This window comes from Corylus avellana, chromosome ca3 (genome assembly GCF_901000735.1).
Source record: "Corylus avellana chromosome ca3, CavTom2PMs-1.0".
Taxonomy (NCBI): Eukaryota; Viridiplantae; Streptophyta; class Magnoliopsida; order Fagales; family Betulaceae; genus Corylus; species Corylus avellana.
This window is the reverse complement of record NC_081543.1, coordinates 17408601-17425221: the sequence shown is the minus strand read 5'-3', so window position 1 is coordinate 17425221 and position 16621 is coordinate 17408601.

Below are 16621 nucleotides of genomic sequence, written 5' to 3'. Positions count from 1 at the left end.
CCTTATTATTTGAGCTAACTTCACTTTGGACCTCTGAATTATTACGTGATTTGAGAAGGTCTCTCAAACTTTAAAACCTCTCAATTTCGACTCTTAAACTTTCAATTGTAGTCAATTTACACCCCTCTATCAGATTTACCGTCAGATTTAGCCGTTAACTTCCTTGATTTACCTCTAAAATAACCAAAATATCCCTATTTTTTTTTTTAAAAAAAAAAATTGAAATTAAGGGTAAATTTAAAATTTTATAAAAAAATTAGGGGTATAAACGTCATTGTCTCACTTTTAACGTTTAAAATCTGACGAAAATGTTCAAATTGATTACAATTGAAAATTTAGAGATCAAAATTGAAAGATTTTGAAGTTTTTAAAATTTCTCAAATTGCGTGATAATTTAAGGGGTGTAAAGTGAAGTTACCCATTTTTTTTTACTATATTTTGAGTTTATATTTTGCTATTATTTTAACCTAATTCTAATTTTTTCAACTCAACTCAACTTTCTTTTTTTTAACCCAACTCAAATTTATATATATATTATTCAACCAAATTCAAAATAAAATAAAATAAAATAAAAAATAAAAAGAATAAAGAATAAAAAATAAATAAAAATAACCTAGGTGCGGTTGAGCCACCCCTGGGTGCCACCCCCGAGTGGTTCTTCAGGTGGCTCAACCACCCCATTACCCCCATATAGCGGTTGGGGTGGCAGAGAGCCACCCCATTGGTTTTCAGGGGTAACCAATCCATCCCTATGGGGTGGTTTTGGAACCACTCATGTATTCAATTTTTAGTTTATTTGTTTATTTATTTTTAGTTTTTGATATTTTAAATTTAGATCATTTTTATTTATTTATTTTTAGTTTTTATCAAATATATTCAATTTAATTTACCTTTTAAAATATTTTTTCCAATTTTGTTTCAAATTCTCGAAACTATCCATACATAATCTTAAAAAACTTTTTTCTCGATATTGTGAATATCTAAGTGATGGAGATGACAGATGAGTAGGAAAGGAGAGGTGTATTTTATGGATGACTTTTTTTCTATTCAAAGGGGAATTTCCTTTTTCATCGATGGCTTGTTTCATTAATGTGGGTTGTGGGGGATAAAGGATTAAAGACTTGAGGAAAGCCTGATTGTCGTTTCGTCATTGTATTGATCACTGCCTTATCGTTTTCAACTGGTCCGTCCATAAGGACCAAAATATAAATAAATAAATAACACAAATGAAATTGTATGAAATGATTGAAAAGCCATGTTAGTATGTTACTATGCCATATTGTCCCAAAAGAAAAAGAAAAAGAAAAAACAAAAATAAAATTTAAAAGCATTGTTATATATATATATATATATATATATAGTGGTGATATTACGCACGCAGCGTGAGTGCACAATGCCTCATGCTGGTGTGAATAATAATTAAATGTTATTGTTTCAACATTTTTTTAATATTTTTTTGTTACTGTTCACACCAGCGTGATGCATTATGTACTCATGTTGGTGTGTGTATTATCACCACTAATATATATAGATAAGTGAAAGTTTTCTCAATCCCGAAGGACACAGGAGTTTTATAGAAAGTAATTTGTCCTCTGAGCATTCTCAATTGAAGAGTTAAATTTTTGTGCAAAATAACTCTTTAAAACTCACTTTACTTAATTTAGCTAATAATTTTTTAAAAGTTTTCTATATCCGATTAGCTATTAAAAAAATTGTGAACAAATATTCTCACAATGATTCTTTGAAAAGTAGAAAAAGTTTTAGAAAGGGATAAAACATATTAAAGAAACAATAAAAAATAATATGATTTTTCTAAAAAGTGCTGCTCCATATAATTTTTTTTTTTTTTTTTTTTTAGCTAATCTAATCAAATATTTATTTTAATTTTTATTTTGTTAATTCAAAATAAAATTTGTTTTATAAATTTAATTAACCATTTTAGATAAAAGTATAATTTCACCCTCCAAATGAAAATGACAAGGGGGAGTGAAGTTTTTGAGAGATGGAATTAAATATAAACGTGACACATGCAGACGCACGTGCTTACGCAATCCATGGTGAATTCATTGAATTCGCTGTCAACAATGTGGTAGGTACGTGTTAATTGCTCAACGAGGCGCGTGTATATGACCATTACCATTATTGGATTCCGCCACGGCCATGGGCGACAAATCCGAGAGATGCAATTTTTTATTTTATATATATATATATATATATATATATATGAAATGGCATCATTTTTATATTTAAACATATATAAAAATTTAAAAATGATGTCAAGGAACGAGATCAGAAAATTTTATGGGAGGGGGTAAGCCAATTATTATTATTATTTTTTTCGGTTCTTTATAATTTTTTTTATTAAAAAAAATATTTTGATTATTTTTTATGAATTAAAGACTATCGTAAGAGCCGAAAAAGTGGGCATTTGAAAGTAAGGGCCAAATTTTTTTTTAAAAAAAAAACTTATTGAGTATGGCAAAAAAAAAAAAAAATTAAGAATAGAACCAAAAAATTATCTTAAATAGGGCCAAAAAATTTAAAAATAGAGCCAAATTTGGCCCTATTTTACTTCTCTTTTTTTTTAATTTATTTATTTTTTTTTTACTTTGATTGTTTTTTCTCGTATTTTTGGGGGTGGGCCTATGCCAATCCCCCCTAGTTCCGTCATTGATGATGTCGTATGTAATAGGGTATTATCATATTACCATATAGACGACGTCATTTTTGTTTTTAGTTTTTTAAAATTGAACTTTTTAATTTTTCTTTAAAAAGCGATTATTAAGGTTATTAACTATTAACTGCCTTAACTGCAAGGCAAGCGGATGCGGTTAGTGAATTTTACTAACCGTCTAGGCGATTACGGTTACCAGTTATTGGCTATATATATATATAAATGCAGTTAATGATTAACGGTTAGCGATTTTTTCAAAAACTAAAACCGGTATCTGTAACCACCTAGGCGGTTAGTGGTTTTTCTTAACTGCATTTAAAAGCGGTTAGTGCGATTAACAGTTAGTGCGGTTAGTAGGCACCTGCCTTTTCACCCCTACATGTGCGATGCAAATGCACTTTTAGAGCCCGTTTGGGAGTGCGATTTCAAAAATTGCATTTTTTAAATCACTACTTTTTAAAATCGCAGAGGCGTATGGTAAAACATGTTAAAAAATACTTTTTTTTTTTTTATCAATTTGGTGTTAGGATAACATTAGCATATAATTGCGGTTTCATGACCAAATTATCAATAATGACATTTCTTTATAACAGTAAAATAACTAACATTTCTTTTTAACACCTCTGCAAACAAAAGTATGACTTATAATTTGACATTAACTTTGAGTTTTCTATTTAGGCAATTATATATTGCTATATTACTTGTTTCTATGTGTTTTTTTGTTTTTGTATTTGTTTTTTCTTGAAACATATTCCAAACAAACATATAATAAAAAATAGAAGAACAATTCATCAAATAAAACTAATAACGTTTATCAAATTTAACTATTACATAATTCACCAATAATTTAAATTAGTACTTGATAAATCACCAAAAATAAAAAAAATAAAAATTAAAGGACATTAAAAATTAGCCTAAAACATAAATAATAAAGCACTCTTTACAGCCCACAAACGGATTGATCTATATTGTCACGAACCATTTTCATCTCCTTGTCATGTATATTGCCAATGTTTTCTTGACTGTTACTCCATGCATCATCATCATTATCGGAGTTATCTTTATCCCACTTAAACCCCTTATCATTTCTATATGTATTCTAATAAAATTATGAAGGACCGCAGTAGCAATTACAATGAGCATTTAGTCGTTAATATCATACGATGACATTTGCCTTAAAATATGCCACCTATTCTTCCACACACCAAAAGTTCACTCGATAACACTTCTAATTGATGAGTGAACATGGTTATACCTCTCCTCTATCCCATTTCCTTGACCAGCCCGACGAAAATCGGGAAAGTGATATCTCTCCCTTTTGTAAGGTGTCAAGTACCCTTTCATTAAGGGGTATCCAGCACCAACGAAATAATATTTTTTCTACACATGAGAATAATAATCATCTATAAGATATACATAAACAATATGCATTCATAATCAATAAGATTAAAAAAATACTATACCTAATGGTGGTTTCGGAAAGTTTGCAAATGGAGTACGAATAGCATCTAAAAAAATACATGTATCATGTGCCGCACCTTCCCATCCTACCATAATAAATGTAAAAAGTAAATCAAAATTGCATCCCACCATCACATATTGAGTTGTTGTTCCTTTTCTTCCAATGTATGGAATTTTCTTATCCTCTCTAACAACAACTGGGATATGTGTTCCATCAATGGCACCGATATAGTCCTAAAATACACATTTCGTTAAATTTTAGATACTTATTAAGCTACTTTAACAGAAGGCAAGCACAAATTGAGCAATATTGATAAACAAATAAAATAAGTTCCTTAAAATGTGGCCAATACAATGGATTGTGCCGAATTGTATTGGGAACTTCATTGAAGGTGGGATTAGAAGGTTTGATGAGATCCATTGCCATTAGGTTAAGCGCTTTCAGAACTTTATGAAAATGTCTGTGTATAGTCTCACCAAAATGTTGAAACCTTTCTTGAACCATTCTATTACATGATCCTTGTGCAAGAATCATCAAACATATACCTACTGACTCTTCTAGTCTAATATGGCTCATGTGCTGAAGTCCATATGTATGTTGCAGAACATTACATAATTGAAAGAAAATATATGGTTTCATTCTAAACATATCATGACATATAGTCTCATTTCCAGTCATCGTATGTATCAACCACCTATATCCAATTTCTTTAGAATTTCTACAAGGTTGTTTATCAATGTATTTAATGACATACGTCACTACTACACGACATCCAACAAAAACAAGATGGTAAAATTCATCATCACTATCATCATCATCATTATCGTCATTATCATGACAATGATCATCATTACCATAATCCATATAATCATCATAATCCATGTGAGTGATACCTAAAAAATATTAACAATTAATAAGATAAAACACATAAAACTATCTTTTAAAGAAATTGTTCAACAATCACATTTATCAAAATATAATATAACATAAGTCATATCAAGTGGAGAAAATAAAATCACATTGTCCAATTATAATAATAATAATAATAAAAACACACATAGTTCAAACATCCCAACACCGAAAATAACAAGTGTCTTATTGCAAATTTATCCACTAGCTAATCAAGTAAAGAAATGGCAGTTGTCCATCAATTTCGCTTCATGTTTTAGAAACATAAGCTGCAAACGTGGTTTTTCCAACACAGTGAACACCTCTCTCTTTTCTAAGTGTTGTGTCAAATACTACCTAAATTAATAGATAATATTTAATATGTTTTAACTCGCAAGTGCACAAGATCAAACGATAGTATAGCAGGCAAATACGAGATTATTCCCACGAGGATTTGTAAATTATGCTTAGAAGTAATTTCCTATTTAATTAAAAGATAAAATTCAATTGTCACGATTGAATTTAATATAAAGAAATAAAATAAAAGGTAAACAAAAACTAAAAAGGATTAAGGTTTTGATATCCACTACTAATCAGACTAATTAAGATAACTCTATGCCAATGCGCCAATTATACCGGTATATCTAATGTTTGCCAACCTAAGGGCATGAGTGTTTACTCCTTAAGCTATTGATTTCCCTAAGCAACGAATTAGGCATAGGTGTCTACTCTAATTCTTTTCTTTCTTAAAGGATTTAGTATGGGTGTCTACTAAGATGTTCTTTAAGAAAGCATAAATCTGTGAAAATCGACATACACACGAAGCCTAGGGCATGGGTGTCTACTCCCGGTTCCCCATGTTGATTAACCCAAGAACCGCGGTGTGGATTCTTTTGTTACTCTTGTTAAACCTAAGACTCGGTCATCCAAATTGATTTAACTAACTAGTCCATACCACATGCATATGTTGGCCAGACAAACACATATGAGGAATTCATGAAAACAGGTATTAATCAAGTTAAAAACACCAAATATAATTGTAGCAAAGGTGCCAATATTGTAATCATAAATAGACATGATTAGGGCTTCAATCTTAGCCCTAATTAAAATATAAACTACATAATGAAAATAAAAAGGTGGAAGAGAAAAAACTCAAACTCCTCTTGATTTAGCCTTTAATTCCTTTCCAAAGCTTGTGCCTCTTTTCCCCACACCTATTCCTATAACCTAAGAGGTCTATTTATAGGCTTTAGAAATCCTTGTTACACTAGTAAACTTAGGGAATTTGTAGGGTTTTAATCCTATTACAAGTGGGAGTTGGAAAACCCTAATATGGAAATAATTACAGTCTAGCCGCACTCTTGATTTATCTCCTGCGCACGGGTGTGATCGATCGCAAATCATGTGCGCTCGATTGCAAATGGCCGTTTCTAATGCTCATCCTTTTTGGTAGTGCGTTCGATCGCACTGTCAGAAGCTCCAACTTTTTCCAATTTCTCTTTTTGAGCCCGAATCTTCTAGATTTACTTTATTTTCTTCAAAAAGCCTACAAAAGCATGGAAAACACAAAAATGAACTAAAATAGCACAAATTAACATACTTAAGGAATTAACACATATAAGTTTAAGGGCTAAAATATGAATATTTTGGCACTTAACAATAAGAACCATAAAGTTTATGCTGAATAATGCTTCTGACATAATGCAGTCCTACTCTCCTTTTGTATAATTTTGGTGCATGGAGACATAAAGTGATTATTTGTGTTGCAATTAAGATGATTATCGTTTGTTTCTCAGTACGGTGGATACTCCTTATGAACACGTGACGCCATACCCAAAAAGATTCGTTGATTATTCTAGTTAAATCAAACTCATCCTTTAATTATATTTGTTCGTGTTTACAATTTCTTAATGTGTTCTTCTTGTTATCTTTTGTTGTCTGATCTCTTTATCTACATTAACTATCAACTACATTCATATATAAGATCTTATTGTTGGGATCTATATGCTTCATATATTTATGCATATATGCCAATAATCAATTTGTCACACGTGATCCTCCTAAATCATAGATGTCATTTTTTTCCACTCCACGCAAATCCCCCCGCAAGCATGTTGTTTCCACCCACTCACCCTCCCCCCTCGTTGGCCAGGTTAACAGTGTTACGAAAATGGGAAGAAGCCCACGAGGACAGTCTGATCGACATTCTGAGAGAATTCCTTGAAGAAGGTACACGACCACCATATCGAAAAAAAATAATTCCTCGCATTACCCAAAGGCTGAACAACCAACTTGATGATGACACTCAGTACACAGATTACCAAGTTGGTGAGAAAATTCATCGCCTAAGAGAGGCGTATGCCAGTTACTTGGCTCTTAAAAGGGACAACATTGGTACTGGGTTTCGTTGGGATGATGACTGTGGGACGATCAATGCAACTCCGGAGCAATGGGAACACATCAGAACAATAAGCTTTTACCTTTATTAGTAACATGTATTTATTGTTATGTCATTTGCCACTTAGAGAGGTTGTGCTTCCTTAACTATTGTTTGTATTATTTTTTTTTCTTTTAACAAGATTCAAAATTGAAAAAGTACTACAATATTCGTACTAGCCCACTTCAGACCTTCGTGAAACGGTGTTACGTCTTTACAGGGTCCACTGCCACTAGAAACTACAAACATGCTAGCACCCAATCCCCCTCGAACTGCGATTGTGATGATGACTATCACGTAGATCTTAATCTCCCTTTGGCCATCATTGACTTGACTAAGGGCCCTAGCTGTCCTATATAGAAGCCGAAAGGCAAATCAGAAGGAAAGAGGAAATGTGACATGGACTTGTGTTGTGCAAATTTATTTAACTCGCAAGTGCACGAATCAATTGTAGTTTAATGGATTGCAAGTGCGAGGTCGATCCCACAGAGAATTGTATTTTTGAAAGAGCAATTTATATCTAAACTAATTAAATCCTAATCTAGTTCCAAAAGGGTTTTGATTTTTGAGTTTTGAAAATTAAAGGATAAACATAAACTAAATAAAATAAGTAAATCTAAGGATAAAGGTACTAAGGTTTGGGAATTCACACTCACCAAATCATAACAACATACTTTATGTTCATCAATATTAATCCGAAGTTCTCACAAATTAAATCATAGATATGTTTTACTATGCTTCAAAGAATTAATCAAAACCATCCATGTATCCATTCATTGACCAAATCACAAAAGGAATCCAAATTCAATTGAAACACCAGATGTATCCGTAGAACAAATCACAAGGAATATCCAATTTTTATGAGTTAAAAGCCAAGCAATCAATCATATGAAATTATCTCAAATCATCACATGTATCCTTGAATCACAAGAGATATCCAAGAATCACTCCATACAATTGATTAGAAGTAAAACAATTGAAATATAAAATCCAATAAAATCAGAATAATAAAAACTTACATAAAAGTATTGATGTTCTTCATCGGTGAGGCTTCATCCCCAACCTTAGTTGGGAATTTAGCTCCACATAAAAATAAAATCTAAACCTAAACCTAAACCTAAAGAAAAAACTAAACTAAAGAATTTTGCTCTCTGGGATTGTCTGTCTTTTCTTGAATGCAAAGAAGTCTATTTATAGGCTTAGGGAAGTCCTAGAAGCCCAAGTAAACTTAGATAATTCGGAGGTCTGTCTCCCAGTCAGAATAGAAGTCTGAAATCGGACTAGGATTCGTCCAAATTTGTGTCTCTTAATTGCGGGGCGATTTTGACATAGAAACCGTCCGAATTACGAAAATTCTATTTCACAACAAATTGTAGTATTTTGAGCTAGCTTTCCAATTCCGTTTGAATCACGTCAATCGGATATTTGAGTGGAGAGTTATGGTCAAAATACTAAGACGTATGCAGAATCTAAATTTGAATCCGATCCGAAATCTTATCAAATCTGAACTTTAATCTGATTTAACCTTTTCTTGGATTTGGTTAGACTTAACCACATCATCTAGGTCTTCTCAAAGTATGCTTTCTTCCAAACTTCGCATTTTTCCCTTTAAAGCTGCAGTTTTTCTTCAATGACCTACAAAACACTAAAAACACAAAACTAACACAAAATATTAAATAACGACACAGCTAAAGGATTAACTAATGTAAATAAAGGGGTTCAAATATGCAATATTTAGCACTTATCAACTTGCAGTCCTCGCATTCTAGCAAGTGTTCCACAAAGAGTGAGGAGGTTTACACTCGAATTACCAACGAATTTGATTCCATTAAGGATATAGTCATCCGACATTTGAAAATATCCAATAGTTCCCCGTCAGTTAGGGATGGTAAGTCTGCCCGGCACCCTTCATCTCAAGGTTCTGCTGCAACTGTTATGAACATAGTTAATGTTCTTGCTGAGGAGATGTCAATGCCTCCTACTTCATATGTGGAGATGTGTCAAACCCTTAAGGACCCACACTGGGCATCGATCATATTGAACATGAATACCGCGGGACGTCAGTGGGTTGTGAATTTCATGCCCTCCGGCGATAATTGATACAATAATTATCATTTTAAGTTATCTTTCTATTATGCTTCACTTGAAAGACATTATTACCTAGTTGTGATTATGTGCATCATCTAAATTTTAGTAGTGTACGGACGCTTATTCCTTAATATGTTTGTAGATTTTAAATCTATACTATGTTTTGTGGTTTTAATATCTAAGGATGCATATTTCAATATGATGTAGACCTAAGGGACATTATGCATTCCATTAAATTGTAGGTTTTTCGACATGGATGTAGATGAAACCTCAGCTGATAACAATGATTTCACACACTGTGATGATGTTACAGATTCCGATTTAGAGGTATCGGATGACAACGATGACGAGCTGAATTTGGATTCATTACTAAGGGAGGAATTGGAGGTTCTTCTTTTATGCATGTTTGAATTAGTGCAAGAATGTTACAACCATTTAATGCACCCATTAATAAGGCGCATGCCAATTCCTCAAAGGACTTCACAGTTGACCGACGCTATGTGGGTACATTGGGTACTTATCATGTCAACAAAACTACATGCTATGAGTGATTTCAGATGGGGCCGAGTACATTCTTGAAACTGTGTAACACATTGAAACAAAATGGTTTCTTAAAGAACAGTCGTTATGTTAAGATTACAGAGCAAGTTGCGACATTTCTCTTAGTTGCCACACACGGTCACTCGCATAGGGATGTGTTGGATAGGATACAATGATCTTCAAAAACAATAAACTGATATTGTCACCTAGTTTCGAAAGTGCTTTGTAGGCTTAGAAAAACCATCATACGACCATCCGTAATACAAATGCCTCATCCGTATGTCATGAAAGATAGCCGCTATTATCTGTGGTTCGGAGTAAGTCATATTAAAACCAACGTAGTGTTTAGTTGGAAAAGTTTAGTTGCTGAAATGTAAGCATTTACGTTTATTAGTAACATTTATTGATTTTATGATTTTTTTTTTTATTTGTCCCAGAAATGCATTGGGGCCATTGATGGCACCCACGTTGATGCAAACGTGAGAGGGGAGAACAAGGTGCTGTATCGGGATAGAACGTCGAACACATTGCAGAATGCGTTGTGTATAGTTGAGTTTGACCAATGTTTCACTTATGATTATGCTGGTTGAGAGGGCAGGACACATGACTTTCGGATTTTTTGGGAGTGCATCTACGATCCAAAAGTCCGCTTTCCCATGCCAACTGAAGGTACTAGTTCGTAAAGTGTGCATGTTACATTTTCTATGTAATATGTAGGTTTTGTGACTCAGGCTATGGCTACTACAAGGGGTTTCTTAACCTGCATTGCAATGAAAGATACCATCCGAAGACATTTTGTCAATCTCGGATAACCCCAAGAATGTTATGGAATTTTTTCATTACAGGCACTCCTCCCTACATTCAGTTGTTGAAAGAACGTTCAGAATTCTGAAGAAACGTTTCAAAATCTTCAAGTGTATGCCTCCGTTTTCCATACAATATCAGCGATATTTTGTGATCGCGTGTTGTACCATCCACAACTTCATTCAAAAGGACTGCGGTCTCACGGATCCATCATTTGTTGATGCTCTAAAGAAGATATACGGGGAATAATGGATTGATGTGTCGTAGGCAGCAACCATGCCAGTTGTTCTATACGTCACACGTGATGTACCATCGGACCGATCTCCCTCAAGTAAGGACTTCATGGTAATATATCTGGACACAATGATAAGTCACATGTGAAAAACCGTTAAGTTTAGAATAATTTACTTCTTCTTTCCTTTTCCCGTATTTTGTTTAGTTTTTTTGTGTATTATGGATATTGCAGAACTTAAAAACGAATCTAGACAACACCTAGAAGGGGGTTGACTAGGTGTATGCAGTTAATAGCTTATCATTTTGACTTGAAAATTTTCAAGTAATATGATAAAGTCCTTCGTATGTACAAAAAAAACTTGCTATGTATTTTCAAGTGAAATACATCAAAGACCTTAATGTATATGACTTTCAATTACTTTCAAGGGGCTCGACTCACTTATTAGCGCGACTTATATATATATATATATATAAAATAGTTTATATATTACAAATAGTATTTATGCTTATATAGTATGTAGCATAAATACTAGTGTATTGTGTGTATTAAAATAAGGTAACTAATTAGTTAATTAGTTTAGTTATATATAGAGAGAGCCAATTGGTTAATATTAAAAAAAAAATGTTAGATAATTTGTATATATAATAAACGTTTTTTTTTATTATTATTATTATTATTTTTTTTTTTATCAAAGTCAATTTCATATATTAGTAATATTAATCATGTATATTAAACATTTTTTTTGCTACTATTAAGTGTTAAGAGTAAACTCTTTTTGATTTTATGTGTATTTGTTTGCTTACAAGTGTCCCACACCAATTAAAGAAAATCAAGCACACATCTCTAACAATAATAGTTAGCTTGTCCAGTTGTCCCACATGGAATACTATTTATAATATATTAGCTTGTCCAGTTGTCCCACATGGAATACTATTTATAATATATCAAAGCAAAGATACGTAATTAATGAGTTTAAACTTTGCTTTGAATGCATCAAAGCAAAGGTATAGCAGGGAGACCAAGATGATGATACCATTGATCAATGGCGACACATTCGCCAACAAAAGCAGCACAAGATCGATGAAGAAGAGGAAGGCCAAGGATAAAGACCGAGTCTACTAGGGCTTTAAAGCAATAAATTCCCCGATCAAAGATCCTTAACACAAAAAATATAATGATGAAATTCAATGAAAATAGGCCGGTTGGGTAACACTAGAGCAACAAGTTACCAGATTTTGGAATACAAAATGAACATTGTGGGTTTGTGATGAGTGTCAAATATTGCATATTTGGACCACTTAATTTGCATTTCCTAAGCATTTAGTTTTATTATTTTATGATGTTTTTGTTAGTTTTGGTATCTTAGTGTTTTGCAGCTTGTTAAGAGAAAATTGCAGTCTAAGTGTGGAAGTTGCAAAGAAATTGAAGAATTTCTGGAAGGGGCACGATCGAGCGCATAGTTCCACGCTTGAGCACATCTGCACTCAAGCCCATGCAAGGCACGCTTGCGCGCACCCCCGCATACACCCAAGCAAGCAGCGCTCGTGCGTTGCGCTGTAGAAGAGCTGAAACCTGCACGAGTACGCTTGAGCGCACTCATCCGACCTGACAGTGCTGAAACCCTAACTAGCATTATAAATATCAATTTTTTTATTGTAAACCACACGGAGGCACGCCAGGGGGGCACTGTTCTTTGTCATTTTCGTGTTTTTTGGGTTTTTGTAGCTCTGAACATCAATTCTTTTGTAAGTTCTTTGATTTTAATGAAGTTAATTAGTTTCTTTCTGATTCCTTTTTTCATGAGAGGCTAAACCTTCAATTAAAGTTGAAGATGAAGCCTCACCATTGATTTGTTTGCATATTTTTATGTTTTGTTCGTACAATTTGACGTTTAGTGTAATGTATGTTCGTTTCAATTCAATTATTTGATTAAGTTATTGTAATTGATTGTTTAGATTAATATTTGTGCCAAAGTTGGATATTCAATGTGTTTCATTCGACGGATATATTGCATCTTTCAATTTAAATTGGACATCCATCGTTTTTCGTTCATGAAATGGATACATTGGATGATTTTGATTTAAGTTGGATATGCATTGTGATTTGTGTTATGGATGGATTCATGGAATCTTTCAATAGGTTATTTTTATAAAAAGGAACATGCATAGGATTTTATTGAAATTCAGATGTATGAACAAACATAATAATGTGGGCTTTGATTTGGTGAGTGTGAATTCTGAAACCATAGTATTTATTTTTTGATTAATTTTATTTTATTTTGTTTTCAATTTCAAAATCAAAAACCTTTTGGAACTAGGTTAGGATTTAATTACTTTAGATTAAAATTGTTTTCAAAAACACTATTCTCTGTGGGATCGACCTCGCACTTGCAAAACCCTTTATTGCAAACGATTCATGCACTTGCGAGTAATTAAAACTCACAACAAGTTTTTGCACTGTTGCCGGAGAATTGTTTGATTTTTAAATTCAATTTATGTCTGAATTTATTTTATCCTTCTATTAGTTATAATTAGGATTTTCATTATGCAATTTTTTATTTTATTTTTTTAATTCCGGTTGCTAATAAAAAAAAAAACAAAATTTCTTTGTGTTTTTGTTTTGTTTTCCCTATTTTGCAGTTTTTGCCGAAGCAACGCAAGTGTGATCGAGCGCAGTTTTACTACGCTCGAGTGCAATCATGGCCAAGGCAGCATCTACCCCAGTTGAGCGCGCCAGCCCTCGACAACTCTCCGCATCAACTCGAGCGCACCAACAGCAGCAGACGGATCAGCGCATCTGCCCTCGATCCCATCCAAGTAGCGCTCGAGCGCACAGAGCAACACCAAGCAGGACGCACGCACGCAAAAGGCAGCATCTCTGACGGATCAGCACGCCTGCTTTCGATTGCATTTAGCCTGCGGTCAAGCACACCTCCGCAGACTACACCACGACGAATCAGCACCAAAATTTCGTCAAATTTATTTTTGGTCCGTTTTGTGAATTTTTGAGTTTTAGTTTTTAATTTTTGGTATGTTTGTTTAGTTTATGCTTCTTTGTTAGTTTTCATTTTTATTTATTTTATTTCTTTAAAAAAAAAAAAATTGGTTACTATTTTATGTGGGATATTTGCATGCTAAAGAGTGAGGTTGAAGTATGAATTTTCCGTTTGGTAATTTTAACGCTTCTCCTAATTGTAGCCTTGTAGGACACCAGCTCCTAATCATACTGCTTCAATCCTTATCATAGTTCTAGTAATTGTCCATCATGGGGAGAATTTTTCAATTTTTCATATGAGTAGATGAACACCAATTTTTTCAGTCAAGGTTTGAATCAAATTCCAATTTTTACACCCCGGGACGGAACAATCATTCTGATTTCTCATGGTCAACTCAGACCACGGGAAATTATGTTGCCAAAGATCATGAACTGCACCATTCAGATTATCCGTAGTTCGATAATCCATCTTCCTTGGAAGACTCTCTCAAATCCTTCAAGCAACTAACCGGCCAATCTACCATTCAAATGCCACAACCACAGTTATCATTGGAAGACACACTCAAAGCGTTCAGGCAAATTGCTAGTCAGGGCATACAAGAGCTTAAGAGTTCCACCATGGTCAATAACCAAGCCATTTAAGAACTCAAGTACGCCACCATGGTCAACACTCAGGAAATTGCAAGATTGGAAGGACAAGTCGATCATCTAGTTGCTGAATATAACATAATAGAGGAAGAAGTGCTTGAAGGTCAACTGATGGCTGAAGGGCACTACATGATTGATGATGATGATTCCAGCAATCTTCATCATGAGCATGTCCAAGCCGCCACCACACTTGGGAGTGAAGAAAGTGTTGAGGAGACTGTTAATGAACCAAGTCTAGAGGATCCATTTGGGAGAGTGCTTTGCTCAATTTGGATGTGACCTAGACCTTGACAAGTTCCTTGAGCAAGCTGAGACTTCTAATGAGCCAAGTTTGGAGGATCATTTGGAAGAGTGCTTTGCTTAATTTGAATTTGATCTGGATCTTGATATGATACGGGAGCAAGTTGACGCCTTATTGGATTCCACTCTTGAGATGCGAACTGAGAATAGGGAAACCGCTAAGATATCATTCCCTAACCCATCTTCATCAGCAGCTGAGCCTCTCAATATTGATAATAAGGAGTAAGAAGGAAAAGAGGAGCAAGTTGAGCACCTAGAGAAAAGTGAGCCCCCGTCAACTCCAAATTTGTCCAATGACAAGGAAGTGAGCATGAAGCTCATTCCTTCGTCACAATCCCTCTTGAGACTCTTCATGAACCCCAAGCTTCAGTTCTTCAATGTATTAAAAAACTATCTCATGCTAAACTTCTCAAGGATCTCTGCACACAAGGTCACAAATCTAAGAACCATGTTCCTAAGAGGATCCTCCAAAGCATGCAAGTAAACTACCTAAGAGGGTGAAACATCCTTTCAGAGGGCTATAAAATTCTAAAGAAGAAAGGGTGGAAGGGATTGGTTGGACACCCAAATGATCGGGGAAAGTGCGGTATCTTTTTTTTTTTTTTTTTTTTTTCCGCACTTCATCTTTGAGTTCTTTTTCTTTTGTCATTTTATTTCTTGTCATTTTATTTTTTTGTTTCTGACAGCAATTAATCTTTTGATGTTTGTTTCTGTGAGAACATATTGCTATTAGTTTTTGACAGGTGTTTTGGTGTTTAAGTTTGGGGGACGCCTTTGCCTTTTGCACACTCAGTTATTTCCTTACTTCTAGTAATGTATTTCTCCATTACATATTAAGGACAATGTGTAATTCAAGTTTGGGGGTATAGAAAGACACTTTGTCTCTTTTTGTTTATATGTTTATCTTTTTGTTAAAAAAAAAAAAAAAAAATGCTATGTTGATGTTAAGCATGAGTTAGCTGTAGCCGTGGTTTGATTTTCATTGGCTTGTTTAACATTGTTAACACACCATCATGTCATTAGGAATCTATCTGAGTCGTTTTAGTCATTTTTGGGCTAGAGAGACTTTACATGTTTTGAGTTTATCATCACGAGCAAATTAGCATAGAGTCTGTGAGGTATAAAATTTGAACTGAATCATGTGTATCTTGAGATTTGTTGGATGATTTGTTAATGAATAACCTTGGCTTGAAAATAAAATAAAAAAAAATAAAAAATAAAAAATAAACAATCATTTTGAGTTTCTAATTGAGTAACCGGACCTCTTGCCTCATTAAGCATTGAGTGTTCGTGTAAAAAGTTGTGAAATTCAAGTTGGTTAATTGTATGGCTAGTTTGGCTTTATAGCCTTTTTGACTTGAGTTTTTAAGCCTCTAGGGATGTTTCTACATCTAGTGCCCTAAAACCATCTGATTTGGGAGTAATTGGCCTAACACTCATTACATGTGGCAATTAGAAAGCTTAAAGGAGCTAAACATTGCACAACCTGCACCAAAAAAAAAAAAAAAAAAAAATGCATATCTTGCCTTGATTGTCTCATTTGATAGGGAT